The 18381-nt window shown below is 23.3% G+C and overlaps 1 long non-coding RNA gene across 1 annotated transcript in view; it reads right to left on the bottom strand.

The window, feature by feature from the left end:
• Window positions 1-17719: 17719 nt before the first annotated feature.
• Window positions 17720-18381, bottom strand: part of LOC116185642 — a 24806-nt gene continuing 24144 nt past the window's right edge. The window contains exon 3 of the long non-coding RNA XR_004150508.1: window positions 17720-17732. This is a non-coding gene — a long non-coding RNA (uncharacterized LOC116185642). The remainder of the gene's footprint in view (window positions 17733-18381) is intronic.

Here is an 18381-nt window from a genome sequence, read left to right as displayed (position 1 = left end):
ATTGATTGATAATGTAAATTATCAATAGAAGATTATTATCTACATAAAATCGAGATAGAATATGCAGAATATACAATCAAGAAATCGATATTAAAAATTAATTTATAATTTATAATTAAAAAAAAATATATTTTACATCTTTTGCTTATATATTTTTGCTTTTTACATTTAAAATAATCTTTTATTAATAGTTTATTCATATCCTATAAAGAATTAGATAATTTTACTTATATATATATATTTAAAAAAATTTCAAACTTGATCTACTCAAAAACAAAGTTCCATATATATTTTCGTTATTCTTAATTTTTTTTGAACCATAAAATCTTCTTAACTTCATGTCATGAATTTCGAATTTTTCTGTATGAGAAGCAGAATTTTAATTATCACCAAATACTAAAGAAAACAAATTTTGTTAAAACCTACGAAAAAATATAACAATATTTTATGCTTCACTTCATTTCACTATATTATATACTTTCACACAAATAAGCCAACTAAAATTACTTTTTACCGGAACGATTCAGTTCAACGAAAATAAAGAGATACATTATTTTTTTCTCGCGGGCAATGTCGCCCAACAGCAGCAGTATTTTAGGGAACAACTCGCATATCAAGAGTTATACGTTGCAGACACATAGCCGTTCATTTTACCTGTACTCATTGACTCACGTAATCTTGAGACGAAATGATGTCACGAGAATGAAAAAAAAAGAAATTCGAGATGTGGCGTGCGTGTCAGAAATAGACAAAATTTCAATATTGAAGATAAAAACAAAGTTATTTCGATTAATATAATTCAAAGTTACGAATAAATACAATTAAGCGTAATGCCCAATCTACGTGAATGGTCAATTATGAATATATTATAAATATTAATTATTGTAACTATTATTTTAATTTAACATTCATCGAATGTTAATTATCAAGAAATATAATAAATGATATAATAAAATAATAAATGAAACTAATATTATAATTGTGAATAACAACTAATTTTTTATTTATATAAACATTAATTAATTTAAATATAAACATTTAATTAATTTCAATAAAATAATTTTTTTCTTTACACATATAAATAAAATATTATCCTTTATTTGGATTTAGATGAATAATAAATAAAATTTAATAAAAAATTAAAAAAAAAATTGTTCAATTATTTTTTGGAAATATTTACATTTAAATTCAATTTACAATTTATTCATGACTATAACTACAGTACAATTAGTAATTGATCTTCGTATTATCTAAGTATTTTAATTGAAGTTATTAATTAAAGTCATTTATTCGAAATAAATTACCAGTTAATTTTATCAATTAATTTTTTAATTCGTTAATATTCAACTTTGGTGCGTATATCTTTTATCTCGCTTGTTTTTATACGTTTCGTAAGAATACTTTCGACAACTGCTACGGTTTTCAATTTGGATTCGCCTAGTAACGAGTGTAATGAATAACCTCTCGTAGCCGTGTGCGCTGTTCCAAATTAAAATATCCTAACGAACATGTATTTATATCCTAGTGAAAATCTACCGGAATTGTGTTGCCTTTGTTGAATCGCGGAGATGGTCATTTGTTTCATTGACGGTTTCATTTACCGGTGAAATTCTCCTGTTGCTCGAGAAATTGCAATGGAAGCGTATTTTCGAGAATAGAAAAAGTTAATTAAAACTATTTTCGTAGATTAAACTTTTCGGAAAATGGATTTTGATGTATATTTCACGTTCTTTTTATTTTTTCAGGTAAGTAATGAACGATGATTCAGAAGGATTTATCGTTTCAGAAGGATCAAGGTGAGTCCATTCCATTTATTACATAAAAATGGAAACTTTTCTTTAGTTTTTTAAATTGATTTTCGAATCGATCCGTTTATTCGATCATACATGAACGAACATGATCGTTTCAATTACTTTTTTTACAAAAAAAGTTTCTCAAATGTAATGTTTAATAAATTAATCAAGATTTCTTAAAAGATAAAAAATTATTAAATTATTTAAATCAAAAAATTATTATTTGAGAAGATGTTTTAACTTGAATTTTATAAAACTTATCATATAAAAAACGAGGAACGCGAATGGACAAATCTTTGCGTATTCCTTTTATTTCATTTTTTTCATTTTTTTTCGTAAAACGAATAATTTATGAGTTATTTGAAATCATATTACGAAGCTTCTCTGTATTAACACTTATATTCTTGAGATCTATACTTATTTGACAATAATTGAAGAAAATAAATAGTTCCTTTTATTGGAAAATTGCTTCCTCTCTTTCTCTACAAGTGTCCAATTTTAATTTTTTTTTCCTTTCGGTTCTTCTTCCATTATCCATTTTCTTTTATTTTTAATTTCTTTTTTTCCTCGTGCTTTAGTTTCCTATATTTTTTCTTGTTCCTCTACCTTCGGTTCCCCCAGAATTCGCAGACACTTTGTTACAAGAAAAGGGGCAAAAAAATTGTCGAGCTTGAAAAGACTATTCTTGAAAAATGAGAGAAAATAATGGCAAAGGGAAATATTGTTTACCAACTGAAAGCTTTTCGTTCTCTTTGTTAGTATCTTTGCCTGATGGGAACTTACACCGATATTTTCTACCAAGTTTCGAACGATACAAACTATCTCGCTGTTTAAAGTTTCAAGTGACTAAGTTTTATATATATCGTAAAATTGGTCCAAACAAAAAAAAAAAAAATAAATCAGGGAATATAAAACGTGTAAAGTGGATTGATCTGATTATAATAAAATTATATAAATTAATGTAATCGAATATTTTAAGAATCATTTAAGATAGTAGATTTGGAATTGTAATCAAAGCATTTTTAAAATTAATTCGTATTTACAGAATGAAAATATTATTTCAAAATAATATTGAGATATATATATTATTTAAATGATCATCATAGAATAATTGTTCAAAATAAATAATGAAAGTATGTGGAAAATAAAATAAAATAAATCTAATGAAATTGTCTTATTTGGTAAAGTAAACTATTTACACAAAATTTTTAATTTAATAAGAATAAATGGAATTCATTTAATAAAATACTTAAAAATAAAAACTTGAAAATTTTTTAATAATTTAAAGATGTTTTTTAATTATTATTATTATAAAATTTGAAAAGAGTTAATTATTAATATATTATTCATTATTTTGTTCTAGAGAAATATTAATCAAAATATAAGATATTTTTAAGAAGAATTTTTATTGCATTTACTGAACTTCAGTATAAATTATATAATAATCATTATTTTATTTATTTCTAAATTTAATATAATATAAAAACTTTTTCTTGATACTTCGTTGGAATACTTTATTATATATATAATGCAATGAAATTTTTATTTTATTTTTTTCTTAATTAATTATTTTATTTATTTAATTTTAATTATTTTTTAATACTTTCTATAACAAGATTTCTTTAGCGAATTAATATTTAAAAAAAAATTATTATTTCAATAAATTATTTCAATAAATTATATTATTTCAAAAAATACGGATAAAAAATATTTTTTTAAATTTTATCTTAAAAATATAAAAATTTTCATATATTTTTACGTGGTATTAATATTTATAAATGTATATACAATAATGGCATAAAGTAATAATGTAATAATACAAATAATGAATATTCTCTTATTCTTATTTAACATTTATTATGATCTCGACATCGTGTAATAAAAAAATAAATAACTGTGTTCTGCGTAAAAAAAATCACAATCAATTATGGAACGATAATATATTAAATTCGAAAAATAGTATGTGGGTACGTACGATCATGATTGATTCGTCATGTTATCTTGATCATTCACGATATTCCAGTTCCATAAAGTATATTTTTCATAATGCCACATTTCGAAAATTTACTATTTCGTTTTAGGTTAATGTCTTGAAAAGAATAAGAAGCATTTTCTATATATAATTAATTATATGATCATAATTATAATAATTAATATTGTATGATCTAGTTATCAACCTTTATGTAAATTGTGAATGAACAAACGATTATAAATATTGAAATTACACTCAATATAATTTTCAAAATTATATACATATCATTTTTATATATAAGATGTTTGTTTTATCTAGACTTGATAATAGATTTCAGAAGCAACTAACGATATTAAACAAATGTTTTTACAAAAGTTATTTGATATATAGATGTTTGATAAAATACGTTACAGATACATGCAATATTAATAGCTTTTCTATAAATAAAGATTTAGAGATTATATGAAGATGATATATTTCCTTGAACAAAGATATATTATAATTTTTAATGCACTGATTAGCACTTAAACAATTCATTATATCATAAAATTTTATTTTATATATTATTATCTATGTCAAAAAATTATTAGTTTATAATATATATAAAACTATGTAATATATAATTTATAAAATATTTTGAATTTATATAATTTGTATTACATATAAAACTTGATGTATGAAAGATAAAAATAAACAAGCAAATGTTTGCCTTGTATTTTATAATATCAATAATAAATATAAAAACAAAATTCTAATAATATTGCTGTAATTATTAGAAAATGAATATTAAAGTTATATATGCGAATTCTTTTTAATTAGATACCATTTTGAAAAGACAAAATGAAATTTCAAAGTTTTTAAATCTTTTTCGTCTTTTAAAATATAATTTATTAGTGCAAATAGATGTAAATAGAAAAAGAGAAGAGAAGAATTACTAATCTTTATACCGTTGTATTTTTTTCAAATTATAATAGAACTTTTTAATTATTCAAATTAACTTAATTTTAAATTATTAAAATTAAAGTTAAGAGAGAATAAAAGAATTTTCGAAAAGTAGAGCATAGATTTTTTAAAATTATTCGATATTTTGAGAAATAGAATACATTTACTTACAACAAACAATTTCTGTTATAAAAATTAAAAATCGTTTTTCTAGCTATTGAATTGTATAAATTTATAAATTTAATATATAGAAAAAATATGCATCCTTCATATTTCATCCTGTTCTCTAACGCCATTAATTATGACTTTATTATATGTACATTTGCCAGTTTTGTAGTACTTTCATCGTTCCAATTTTTAAATAATTATTTCGTTTTCTAGTTTTTTTTAAAGTGTTTTTAATTCCATTCCAATAATTAACATTAAATACATGTTTATGTTTCGGTATTATTATTTCAAATTAAATTCTACTTCTATTACTATATATATATTCTATTACTGATAAGAAAAAGCACTCTTATACTTATTACTTATAATGTAAGAGTTCAAATAAGAACTTTCAATTAGTAGAACATTCAAATATCAAAACAATTCGAATAACGAAGATTCTATTGTGCTTATATCGAAGTAGTACACATTTAATATTGTGTGCCGATCCTGAGAATTAAACTTTCTGGAATTATTACACTCGGTTGTGACTTCTCAGAACCAATCGCAAAATCTTTAAAAGCTTCCGTGAAAGCTCAGCTGCATATAATCCAGAAAGATGAGGGAATTCGGTGCTCTTCGTCAGAAAATATATTCTACATGACACGTGGAAAATTCCCGCGAGTATTAAAATATCTTATCGCACTAGCACATAGAAGTCCAGGAGATTCTTCTTTCTTCACCTTATGGCCGAAGAAAAAAAGCTGCGAAACTTTTATGAAACTCTTCTCTGTAGTTTGAAACTTCATATTTTCTATTCAGAAACTTTGGATTTACCGTGACTTCCGAACATTCATAAATATATTTATTAAATTGTTTTCATTCACTCACAATGTAAATGTATTTACATTGTATATTCCAAGGATAGGATGGAGAAAATTCTCATCATTATTGCAATTGCTTGAAAAACAATTGGTTCGTAATATTTACTTTAAAATCTCTATTCATCCTATATTAAGATAAACTTTAACAGCTTCGGTAATTGATATTTTAAAGAATCGTATTTTATTATTCGCAGTTTGCGTTATTCGTATTTGATATTATTTTCTTTAATAGCGTAGCATTTTATTAATTTTTTTTCTTTTAAAATATATTTTATTCGGTATTGAAGCAAGGCGTAAAATGTTAACAATAATTTAAAAACACGAAAAATGAAATGCCTCCATTCATTTCATTACCTCCATTCTCCATAATTGGGAATATTATACATATGTACATACGATATTCCTTAATGAAAAAAGTAAGTTAGAGAAACTGGTTTTTCACTTTGTCATTGACTTAATAATGCTGATATTCATAAAGCGGCATGAAAACAACCGTGGAAATGAAAGAAATTCCACTAGTAATATTTACAAACTCTATGAGGTGAATTCATGCAAGTTTTTTTTGAAAAACACTGATACACTCCTCGTAGATAGAAAAAATTGTCCGAAGGCATGCGTGAAATTCAAATTTTAAGAAGTACAGAGAGAAGGTTGCAATACGTCTAATAACAGTTCTTGGGGGAATTCCGCGAGCAGTTCAACGCATTTGCTCAGCCATGTGGCTTTTAACAGGCGTTGCACGGTGGAAACTTTATTTATTCATCGTCGTAATAATCCCAGTGACACATGGGAAATCTTTACGGCCATAAAAATATCAAAGAAAAATTTTATGAGCGTAATCTGCGTGCGGGCAATGGACGTACTGTGCGCGTATACTCTTAAGGATTTCATGACCGGTTTACACGAGCTGTTTCCAACACTGGAAAAAAAAGTTTCACACGCGCGCATTGCAGCTTCTTGCATCAGCTTCGTCGAGAAAATGATGTATCTTCATTGTTACAGCGGTACATCTTTAAAAACATTAACCTTTGACCGTTTCAAAGAGAAGATTGTGAGGGATGTGTTTTTGTCAAGTATGTTTGTTCAGTTGTGCTGAATGATAGCACAACAGTAAATAGTTATAAGATCCTTCGATCTTGATGATTTCTTCATCACGTTGAATGGTGTTGTGAAGGTTTTACTTGATGGTTGTTTGTTTATTAAAAAATTGTTAATAAAAACAATTTAGATTAAATTAGGTTAAATTAGGTTAGATTATAGCCTAAGCCAAATCAGAAATTAAATAAATTTTTGTTCGATTAATTTATCGTCAATTCTAAGCTTAATTTTTCCTTAAGAATAAATAAAAATGGCGGCTGGTCATTAATAGTCTGTAACAATAAATCTGATTAAAATTAACATTTAATTTAAATTGTTTCGAAGAAATGTTTTTATTAATATAATTATTAAAATTACCAAGAAAAATCTTCATAATAAAATGATCTTAACGATATATTAAAAAATCATCAAGTAAAATTCTTTTTTATAAATATTTACCAATGCTTTCTTTTATATCAATTAAATTATCTTAAAAAATTTTGACAATGTTTCCATAAAAATTATTAGAAATTGTTAGAGGCTTTAGAGACAAGCTAACTTTTTCTAAATTTCAGGAAAGAGAATTCGAAACTTTTGGAAACTATCACAGTTATGCTTTATACTTGATATGGTTCAATATCGAAAAGCAATATTTCTTTTATGTTGATATTACTATCCAGGATTAAAACTGCAAAAGAAGAGATTTTTGTTTTCTTTTGGTAAAAAGCAAAATAGTTTGGAAAAAAAGAAAAATTGCCGATATATTTGGAGAATTTTCAATATCGTGAATTTCATATATGAAATAAATTTTCCATAAATTTTTTAAGATGTTAATAACATTAATATATTTTTTTTATCGATTATAAATAGAAAAACGATAAAAGAATAGTATGATTGCTAACTTCAAATATGAAATTAATTTTGCTTGCATGCACGCGCATGTCGAAACAGATGACGTGATGTCACAGATGATCAATGGTGTCTACAATTTTATTCATTCAAAATACACATTCGAAAATAATAATCTGCAATATTATTTCATATAATTGAACGCTAATACGATAATTTTTAATATTAATATGTAAAATGTCTATTTTGTATTTTAACCTAATTATTATACCCACTATTAATAAAAATGCAGTATGATATTTGAATTAAATGTAGAATTTATCATTATTTATTCTATTATTTTCTAATTCATATTGACAATATGAATTATTATATTATTATATGAATTTTTATATATTTTATATACATGTATTTATATATTTAAATATAATTTGATTGCAGTTTCAAAATTTTATTGTAAATCAAAATATTTTAATCGTAAAATATTTTTAAAACGTTTTTAATTGATTCATAATATTAATTCAAAATATTTTTCAATCGATTAATCAATGTAGTTTATTATTTTTATCGTTAACAATTTATCATTGAAAAATCATTAATTTAAAAAATATTTTTACTTCAGTTTTCTGAAACTTATTACATAAAAAATAAGAAACTTATAAAATGATTTTTATTCATACTTTCTTTGTTTTTCATATAATAAGTTACAAATTGAAATTGAAATATCTATTAATAATTTTTAGGTATATATAGTTTATACTTTTTTATGGAGAATATATCACTTGATGTATTAAAAAAATTTTCATTTAAAAAAATAAAGTTGACCTTCATATTTTTATACTTACAAAAAAATTAATAATAATTCTATGTAATTTCTTCTTCAAATTTCATTTGACATTTTCATTGTAAATAATAATATTAAGAAAATCAAGATATTAAAATTAGATGAATATACAAAATATATTTGTAAAATATAGTAAAATTTTTTATAACATCATTGAAGTATGTAAATATAATCTTGACCACTGTTATGAAAAATGAAATTATAAAAATCTTAAAAATATAAATAATTAAAAATCTTTCAATATAACATATTATCATAACATTATAAATACTCTTTTATAAATATACTTATAAATACTTATAAATACTCTTTATAATTATAAGTTTAATTAATAATATCTAATTTTAGTCACAAAAATATTTAAATATTAATATATGTTTAACTTTATTTATTTTTATTGTACTTTATAAATATAAACAATTTATAACTTGATATAATAAAAAAATATTATAAAAATTATATAAAACCGTAATTATTTTTCGCATCATAAATATATTTAAATATCCTAAAAAGTTAATAATATAACCAAAATAATAACTTTTTACAAAAATTAAGTATTAGTTTAAATATTTTCTTTTAGATATTCAATTTAAGGTATTAAAACATATTTTTCATTAAATTTTATACTTTATATTTTATTCTTATTTTAGGTGAATTTATTTTTATTTACTATATATTCTTTTTATCTATTCGATGATCAAATTGTTTGCGTGTTACGTACAATAAATACAAAAAATATATAAAATTTTTATAAATTATACAGAATTGTATGAATATACATAATATAATAATACAAAAAGTGATCAAAAATGAATCATAATTACGAACAATATATTCATAATATCAAATATATTCATTAATTCAATTTATGATTAATTGATGATCCAATTTATATCATGAATAATTATTGGCAATTTTCCATATATATTACACGTATATATCAATTACATTATCACAAAATTACAATATATTGCAGAAATATAATACTCAAAACATGATACAAGAAATGATACATTTTGTAAATTCTCATTAATAAACAAATAAGAGCAATTAGGCTTATGATTGAACATTTTTTGTTTTCCTCTCCATTTCGTCACATTTCCCATGATATTGGAAAATTTAATATTCATGTGAAATTTGAAAAAGGATGAAGTTTATTCTGATGCTTACAATGTCATTTTATAAAAACAGATACAATGGTAACAAATATAGCATTGCAATAAATCCCAGTAATTTTCAGACATTTTCCAGATATGACAGATTATTCTCATACGCAACTGATGCGAAACAAAAGCTTGGGAGAAAATAGCTTGTGCAAAATTCTATACGGTTTATTGAGATCAGATTAAAATGAAAATCTCGGTTATATTTCAATTTGAGAAGAATTAATGTCGTATTACTCGTGCATGATGTCAAATATAATTTTAATAATTTCGAAAAATTGTAGCATAAAATTGTAACAAGTATAAAAGTAATACATGAAGTTGAAAAATTATTATTATATATTGGATAAATTTTGATAATATTTTTAACATGTTCGCGTTATTCCTTTTATATATATGTATAATATATCGAAATATTTTCTAGATTGTTTTGATAACAAAATTCCGATAATCATATCGATTATCACAGATGAGTTGTTTATTAAGTTTTTTTTTTAACAATTGAATAAATAATTTAAATATTATAAATTGAAGTAAACTTTTTATACTATGTATTAATAAATAAATTGCAATTTATATTTTAAATTTTGTATTTTTAGAGTAAATATTAATAAATAAATTGCAAGTTATACTTTAAATTTTGCATTTTCAATCGGTTGAAAATTCAGAAGTGAACGAAATATTACAATTTGTAATTTATGAATGAAAAGGAATGGAAGTTCATTTTCTAAATTTTATTTAATTGCTAAATGAATAACGAAGAAAAATTATAGCATTTATTAATAATTAATTATTAATAGTCCCTATGTTATATGAAAATATTTATAAGTTTATAAATAAATAATAATTTAATTATTTGTACTTTCGAAAAAATAAATACGATAAAAATAAAATGGCGGTAAGAAAAAATATTCTTAATTTCATAACATTATATTAACATTACATTAACATTTTAGTAACATAAATATAAATATTTATATAAAATAATAATTTATATTTATTTTTAACATAAAATTATATAAAAATTATCTTTTCATCATCATCATACTCGATTCTTAAAATGATAAAATAATTATATGAATTTAATGAATATACATATATTTAATATATAAATAAGCTAATCCTTATATATTTTATGTCGTACAATTTAGATTTTTAGATTTAAATAAATACTTAAAGTATCCAATCCTCCAAAGAATAATATTTATATAATAATTATTTATATAAAATTATGAACAAAGCATCCTATAATAAAATTATATTATCTAGATTTTAATATAATAATGTAATTTATATTGAAATGGTAAATTATAAAGTACAAATTAGAACATAATAGAATAATAAATTCATTGTTTAATGTCCTATAATTAAAACATCAAATTTATTTTAAAGTATTATTGATATTCAATATTTTTTATTTTTATAAAAATAGATATCCATGGACAAATGGAAAACTTATCTTTATTTAAATTTCTATTCACTAACTTGTCAAGTTTTTATAATATATGCGCGTAATTATAATTTTCTAATCTATTATCTAATGATTATTTTATCATGTTAATTTACATCTACCGATTCATACAAAAGAAAAAAAAATTATTAGCAATAAAAAAGAAAAGCATTTGTTATTTTACCTCCCTGATTCTTCTTACCCATCACACTAATTGAATTTAACGTTTTATGAACATGAATTGCTATAACAATAAAATTATAGTTAAATAAAATAAAATTAAATTAAATTAAATAATAATATGTACAATGTTCAGTTTCTAATGATATATAAATATATATTTTTCCTCATTCTTAAAATTTATATTTTCGATTCATAATTTCGTTTTATAAAATATATCTTCGATCGATCAATCAGATTCGAGAAAATAAATAATCATTAAACAAAAGATAAAATTGAGAAAAATTAACAATCCTATACAAATAAATACAATCTAAATATACAAATTGATTGTATTTTATCTTATCAACGATGAATATCTCTTCAAATTAATTCGTCTAAATAATTCTCAAATTATCCCTCGACGAATATCAATGACGTTTGCCATCGCGCGTCAATGCACCGGGGAAGCGGGTCGAAAGCCAGTTTAGTGTCACAATTACAAGATTATCCTGCGTCCAAGGAGCGGATATCGAATAAGCCAATTATGCAAACCGTTCTCTTCATCGAGGGGCAATCGCGGTACCTCGCATGAGGCATGGTCACGTCCAAGAGGACCAGAGTCCAGAGAGAGAGAGAGAGAGAGAGAGGAGTTGGGCCGATTGATCGTCTCACCAGGCGCGCAAATCGAGCGATCGGGTGAAACTTTCCGTTTGATCTGCGATACTCGGCAGCCGCCGATAAACGACCAAAGATTCAGCAGGTTGAAGTTTCCAGCCAGTCAAGCGGATCCGAGACGAGTCTGGCTCGACCGCGAGTTCCCATGCCATTACCTTACCTTACTTTTGCATCCGATGAGGCAGAAAGGAGGACACGTATTCGCAAGGGTCCTTTTGCGGGGAAAGTTTATTGTATCGTTCTCCGCATACACATAGGTTCTATATAGGGTGTACCAAAAGTTATGGCGTGAGGATAGTGATTTTACGTGCGATAAAAAAGGAAGGAATGAAGCTTCGTTTTCGAGTAAATCGAATTCGAAGAATTTTTCAAGTTCCAAGTGAAGATGAATAATTCTTGATTGAATATAAATGAATTATCTTCAAATAGTTATTTTATCGCTTATGTCGATACTTATTTTGAGAAAATCGAAAATAAACATATGTTATAATTGAGAAATTATAATCTTTTTTGAAAAATTAATTTTAAAGTGAAAAAAATTTTATTCTATATTTTTTCATATGTGAATTATTTTTTATCAATGGTTTATTTGTATCCAATCTACAGGATGTCTCCAAAAATGTTGGAACGGGAGATTTCTGAGATAATTCTAAAAATTTTTTGTTGTAATTATTAACAAAAAACACTAATCACGGAACATGTAGTCTCGTTGCTAGTAGGCTATTCAATCAAATCAAAACAACATATCTTGAAGAAAGTATTAATATTTTTTTAGTGATAAAAAATTGAATTGTATCACGAGCAATAAATAAATATAATATTCAACATATTTTTTTCGAAATTGAATTTATTCATGTTCAGTCGAAGATACATAGCTAATGCTATTATCGTAGCTTGTTAATAATTCGTTAACAAAGCCATAACAAAAGTTTTGTAAAAGAAAATATTACTTGAAATTAGGAATCTTCAGTTTGCGTATGTTCCAACATTTTTTGAACATCCTGTAATGTCACTTGATAATTTTTTAAGTTTTTTCAATTTAAACGAAAAAATATTATTCCTTTTCTTTTGACTCGTAGAATCACCAGCCCCTTGCACTATGATTTCTGAGACACTCTGTATTCACACATATCCACCTTACTATCCGAAGATTCGCGGTGGAAACAGCGGAAACCCATTTCATCGTTCTTTTCGAGTTGTATCGTGCGCCGATGCGCATCCCTTTTATTTTAACAATACCTCGTAATACGGATTTTTCTCTTTTATTTTTATCGTTTGTCGTTCATCTCGTGTGCAAGTTTTTACCTGGGAATCGCGTGCTTCCGCCGAAGTGATATACTTCGAGAGTCTTTAGACCTCTGTTGGGTATATGTGCGAGGCAACGTCTATTGTTATTCGATAACGAACACCAGGGAGATGGAGGATTGTAACAATATGTTAGCTATGAGGTCGTGGGGAATAGATTTGTGGGTACTTCTATCTATTATCAGCCGACCGTGAAACTGAAAACTTCAAGAGTACTCCGGCATAGCTGGTCTTCTTTCGGCCTGTTTATCATTTGATGTCGTTGCTTCCCGTGGCTCTCGTGTATTTGCAATCATTTTCTTCCAGCAAATACTCGAGAGAGTAAACAGATCGGTGTGCTTGTTTTCGGTTTACATTGTAATTTATTTCCCCTCCCCTTCGACTACGCATTCTTAAACTTTGGAATAGCGTAATTATGTTTATTTGATTCTTTTTCTCAGCGAATAGGTATAAAGAATAATGCAGAAATTTTAATAACTTTAATAATTCTAGGTAATATTATTTATTATACTCGTTGAAAATTATTAAAGGTAAAATTACTTTTAATATTACTCGATATTTCTTTTTATCTTTAATAATGATGCATCGCCAATTTTAATATCCTCTTGCATTTATCTGAATGAAATAAATTCATAAGCAAAATAATATAAAATTAATAGTAAGAATTTAAATTTTTCTTTGAACGAGAATATTATTATATACGTTATTATATTTGTTTATTCTAAATTAATTCATATAATAAATTATATCTCTATAACTTTTATAAAATTATAAATCAAAAATGTCTTCAAATCGAAATTTAAAGTTATTTTAACTGAAATTATTTGATATGTATTAAGGTATGATATTTCATTTTTTTTTGAACTGACTTGATAAAAATTTAATCATTTAGTTTTTTAATCATTACACACATTTTTTAATCATTCAAGATATTATAAATTTATAGTATAATAAACGTTAATTTCAAAAATTATTTATTACAAATTTCAACAACTATTCAGAATAGTTTCAATAAAATATATATTGTCAGAATAAAATTTTAAACAATTTTTTTTTTATAGAACAAAACATCGATTATCTAAATTAATTGAGAGATAAATTCATTTTGATAAATAATTCTTCAGATAATCAAAGAAAATAAAATTTGTGATATATCATGAAAAGAAGAACTAAATAATTTAAATTTATTAATATAAAGGATTAATAAGAAATATTAGAAAAAAAAATTGTTTTTAAATAGTGTAAAATAATACAAACATATTAGATGCGCAAGTTTAAATCGATCATTTGAATAAATAAATTTCGAATAATTAATATCGCTTGATTTTAGTTTTGATATACGCTAAAATATTTTTCACCACTCGATGTTAATTATGTTCTGAAGGTTTGATATGTCTGAATTAATTTTAGTACAGGTTTATATTGTGTTTAAGAGTTAAGTTTGAATTAGTTTATTTAATTCATTGATTATTCACCATTCTCATTTGAGAACAACATGAAATGAAATTAATTTAAATATTAACGGCTGCCATGAAATTATATTGACAATACGTTGATTATTAGTTGAACATTGACAAATTTATTGATTACAAATGACAGATATTGTTAAATATTGGTATTCATTATTAAAATGAGAAATTAACTAGAAGAATTCGAAAAATTTTATTTTTTCTTTTTTTTTTTAAAAATTTCTTTTTTTTTAATAAATCTTGTTTTTAAACAAGATTTCAAAATTTAAATCTGGAAATGAACGAAATCATAATTTATTTCGTAAAATATAATATAATATAAATATGTTATTAATAAAGAATATAAATTAGTTTTGGATAAATTAAATAGGATAAATTAAAAGAATAATTAAGTTTGATTGGGTCACATTTTACGAGAAATGAAGTTCACGTATTTTGAATTTTGAATTTTTTCAAATATAAGTAATATTTTTCTCTGCAAAAACTTTCAATAATAACAACAATATCGATTCTGTTAATAACCAATCATTCAATCATTCAATACTTCATCTCATCTTTTGTAATTATTAAAATCATCTCGAAAAACAATTTTTTTTTTTTTAGAATCTTCCCTTAATTGAATAAAAAAAATTAACTCTTGCACAAAGTCTCTGCATATCGAATTTTCATTCTTTATTCAAAAACTTCGAAGTAAAACAAATTCTCTCATAACTCAAAGATTTTAAATTTTCCTCTAAGATTCTAATACATTGTACGCACATTTACATCGTATAATGTAATTTCGAATTCAAGTTTCCAATGAATTGATTGATAAAACTTACTAGTTGCGATATACTTATATATATATATTTGCAAGATAGTCAGAAAAGGTTCATAAATTTATCTTCGATTTCAACGGAACGTCCAAGTATTAAGATACGTAAGCAGACTTTCAAACCGTGAATTTAATCGAATTTCCCACTGTAGCCGGATGGATATAAATGGGTAGATCCGCACCAGCACTAGTATCTTCCTGGTACATAAATCCTAGGGCGATTAACCGTCACCGTTTGCTATAACTCTGGATTCACTGGCGCTTCGCGTGAGATACGCTTCACTGCCATTGGATGCAAGTAGTATCTGACAATTGGTCTTTCGTTCTTTCAGCTATTCGATTCTTTTCTATCACTGATTCCTTGATTGAATTTTTTTTCTATCAATTATCCATGAAAACACGAATATCTTCTTAATTGAAACGTTTATAAAACACAATTTACTATTATTTTTGCGAAAAGACGATTGTTATATTCTAAAGCGGTTTACAAATGTTGCAATAAATTTAAGCGATGGATTTAAGTGAATAGTTCATATGATGCTTATACATCAATACATCATTTTGTTGCGTGAACAATTAATTTAAATCCATCGCTTGAGTCAATGCATCTCATTGTATCTATAAGTTGATCTAATGATATTGAGTTTTTGTAGAAGTTCTTTTTATTAATGTACAATTTTGATAGTTAAGATTTGAGAAATAATTCTTGTTTATCGTTCGTTTATATAGATATTTAATTTTCTTATAAATTTTTAATAATTTATGTGTCTTCTTGTTAAATATAATATGAGATTTTAACAATATTAATAAATTATAAGTTATTTATTTATTCTCCATAAAAGTTTTTTATTCTATAATATAATTATCTTGATATATATTTATTTATATATTTTAGAAATAAATCAATATTATTTTAGAAAACTAGAATAATATAATTTTCAGAAAAATTGAGTTTTTATTAAAATACTTTATATATGTATAAATAAAATATATATAATTTTATAAATGATAAAATCATTAATATACAGACAAGAATTTTTGAATTCTTAATACTATAATTATTCAATTTTTATTAAACCTCTAGAAATGATTTAATAATTTTTAATTTTGAATCATGCTTAGCACTATCAAAGTTTACTTTTAAAAATAGATAACAAAATAACAAAATTAGATAACAAGATAAATAAAAATGATATTATTATTTAATTATATTATTTCATGTACTATTTTTTTCAAGAAGCGTTTGATTTAAGCACTTGCACACATATTGCAAGATACTTTAGAAGATACTTATAACTGCATTGTTCTATTCGAGCATAATGGAGGACGAGTAATTAATATAGTCAAATAACTCTAATAATGAAGGTTCATTAGTTATCCTCTTTAGTTCTTATTGATTTAGCTAATAGGAATTGACATATAGAAAATTAAAATTGAGCGCTGGATTTCAATGAATTAATGCACAATTTAATTCAGTTCTATTTTCTATCTGTTTTCTATACGTAAATTATTCTAAACACAAAAAAATTATAATTAAACTATTTGAATTGATATAATTAAAAATAAATTTTAAATATAAAAATAAAAAAATAACAAATTTATTGTTATCAATTAATAAATCTGTTGTATTTTAATATTATTGGTTAGTATTTTATAGTATTTTATAGACAAAAAATTTTTAATAATATCAATATTATTAAATTAGAATACTATCGAAGTACCAGAATTAAATTTAAATTGCATATTTAAATTAAACATAAAATATAAATACATTTCAAGAAATTTTGAATTTAATAACTTTAATGTAATAAAGAATTAAAAAAAAAATAAATCTTAAATGTTTAAGTTTAATGATTTATCAATAATATCATCAGAATTTTTAAAAATAAAACTTTATTTTATCATTAAAATAAGATTAATTGAAGGAAAATATTATATCTTCACGAAATTAGAAAATTATAAAATACGACATTAATTATTATAATTATGTTATATTTATTATATTATATTATATAATTATTATTATATTAGATAATTATCTTGAATGCTTTGTAATATACTTTGTAAATATAAAATAACATTGAAATTAATCATAAGTATTGTAAAAAGAACCCAATCAAACTTAATTATGTTCTATTACCGTAATTTACATATTTACATTTTTTGATTGTTTAAAAAGATTCTTTCTACAGACATTTTCTAGCTATTTTTTCGCTCATATTTTCAATCTTTTTTTTTCTTTCTTAATATATATACAAGATATTATATTTGTGGAATAATCTCAAAAATTGATTCTAAAGATCATAAAAAAAAGTACAAAAGTTTATATACAAAAATGTTGTTATTGTGGTTTATTTATTAAGTTATAAACAATTAAAATTTGCATTAGACGAGATAGTTCTATTTCACCATCATTTTACTTCTCTTTTATTTTATTTAACGAATTTAAATTGCATATAATTTAAATAATTAAGCTTTTTTCATTTTTGTACACAAAAATTTTTTCATTTGTTTAATTTCTAAACCTGATAATGAAGTGTTTAGATCGATATGTTTACTATAAGAATATATAATACTTTAGGAAAATATTTAGATAATATCTTATTGGGAAATTCTTCTAACAAAATTTCTTGATTTTAATAAAAATTCGTATCCATATATCCATGTTATACATGAAGCAATTTTTTTCGGCGAAAAATCTCTTTGAAAGGATGAAATTCACCCTCAAAGAGCATATTCTTTTATGTTTCGAATATAATTTTGTCCAAGAATACTTTTTATAAAAGAATGATAAAATATTATATAAATATAAAACATAATATTTTTTAAACAAAT

This window comes from Apis dorsata, unplaced genomic scaffold (genome assembly GCF_000469605.1).
Source record: "Apis dorsata unplaced genomic scaffold, Apis dorsata 1.3 scaffold_235, whole genome shotgun sequence".
Classification (NCBI taxonomy): Eukaryota; Metazoa; Arthropoda; class Insecta; order Hymenoptera; family Apidae; genus Apis; species Apis dorsata.
The sequence above is the reverse complement of the archived record's forward strand: the minus strand, read 5'-3'. Positions and strand labels throughout refer to the sequence as shown.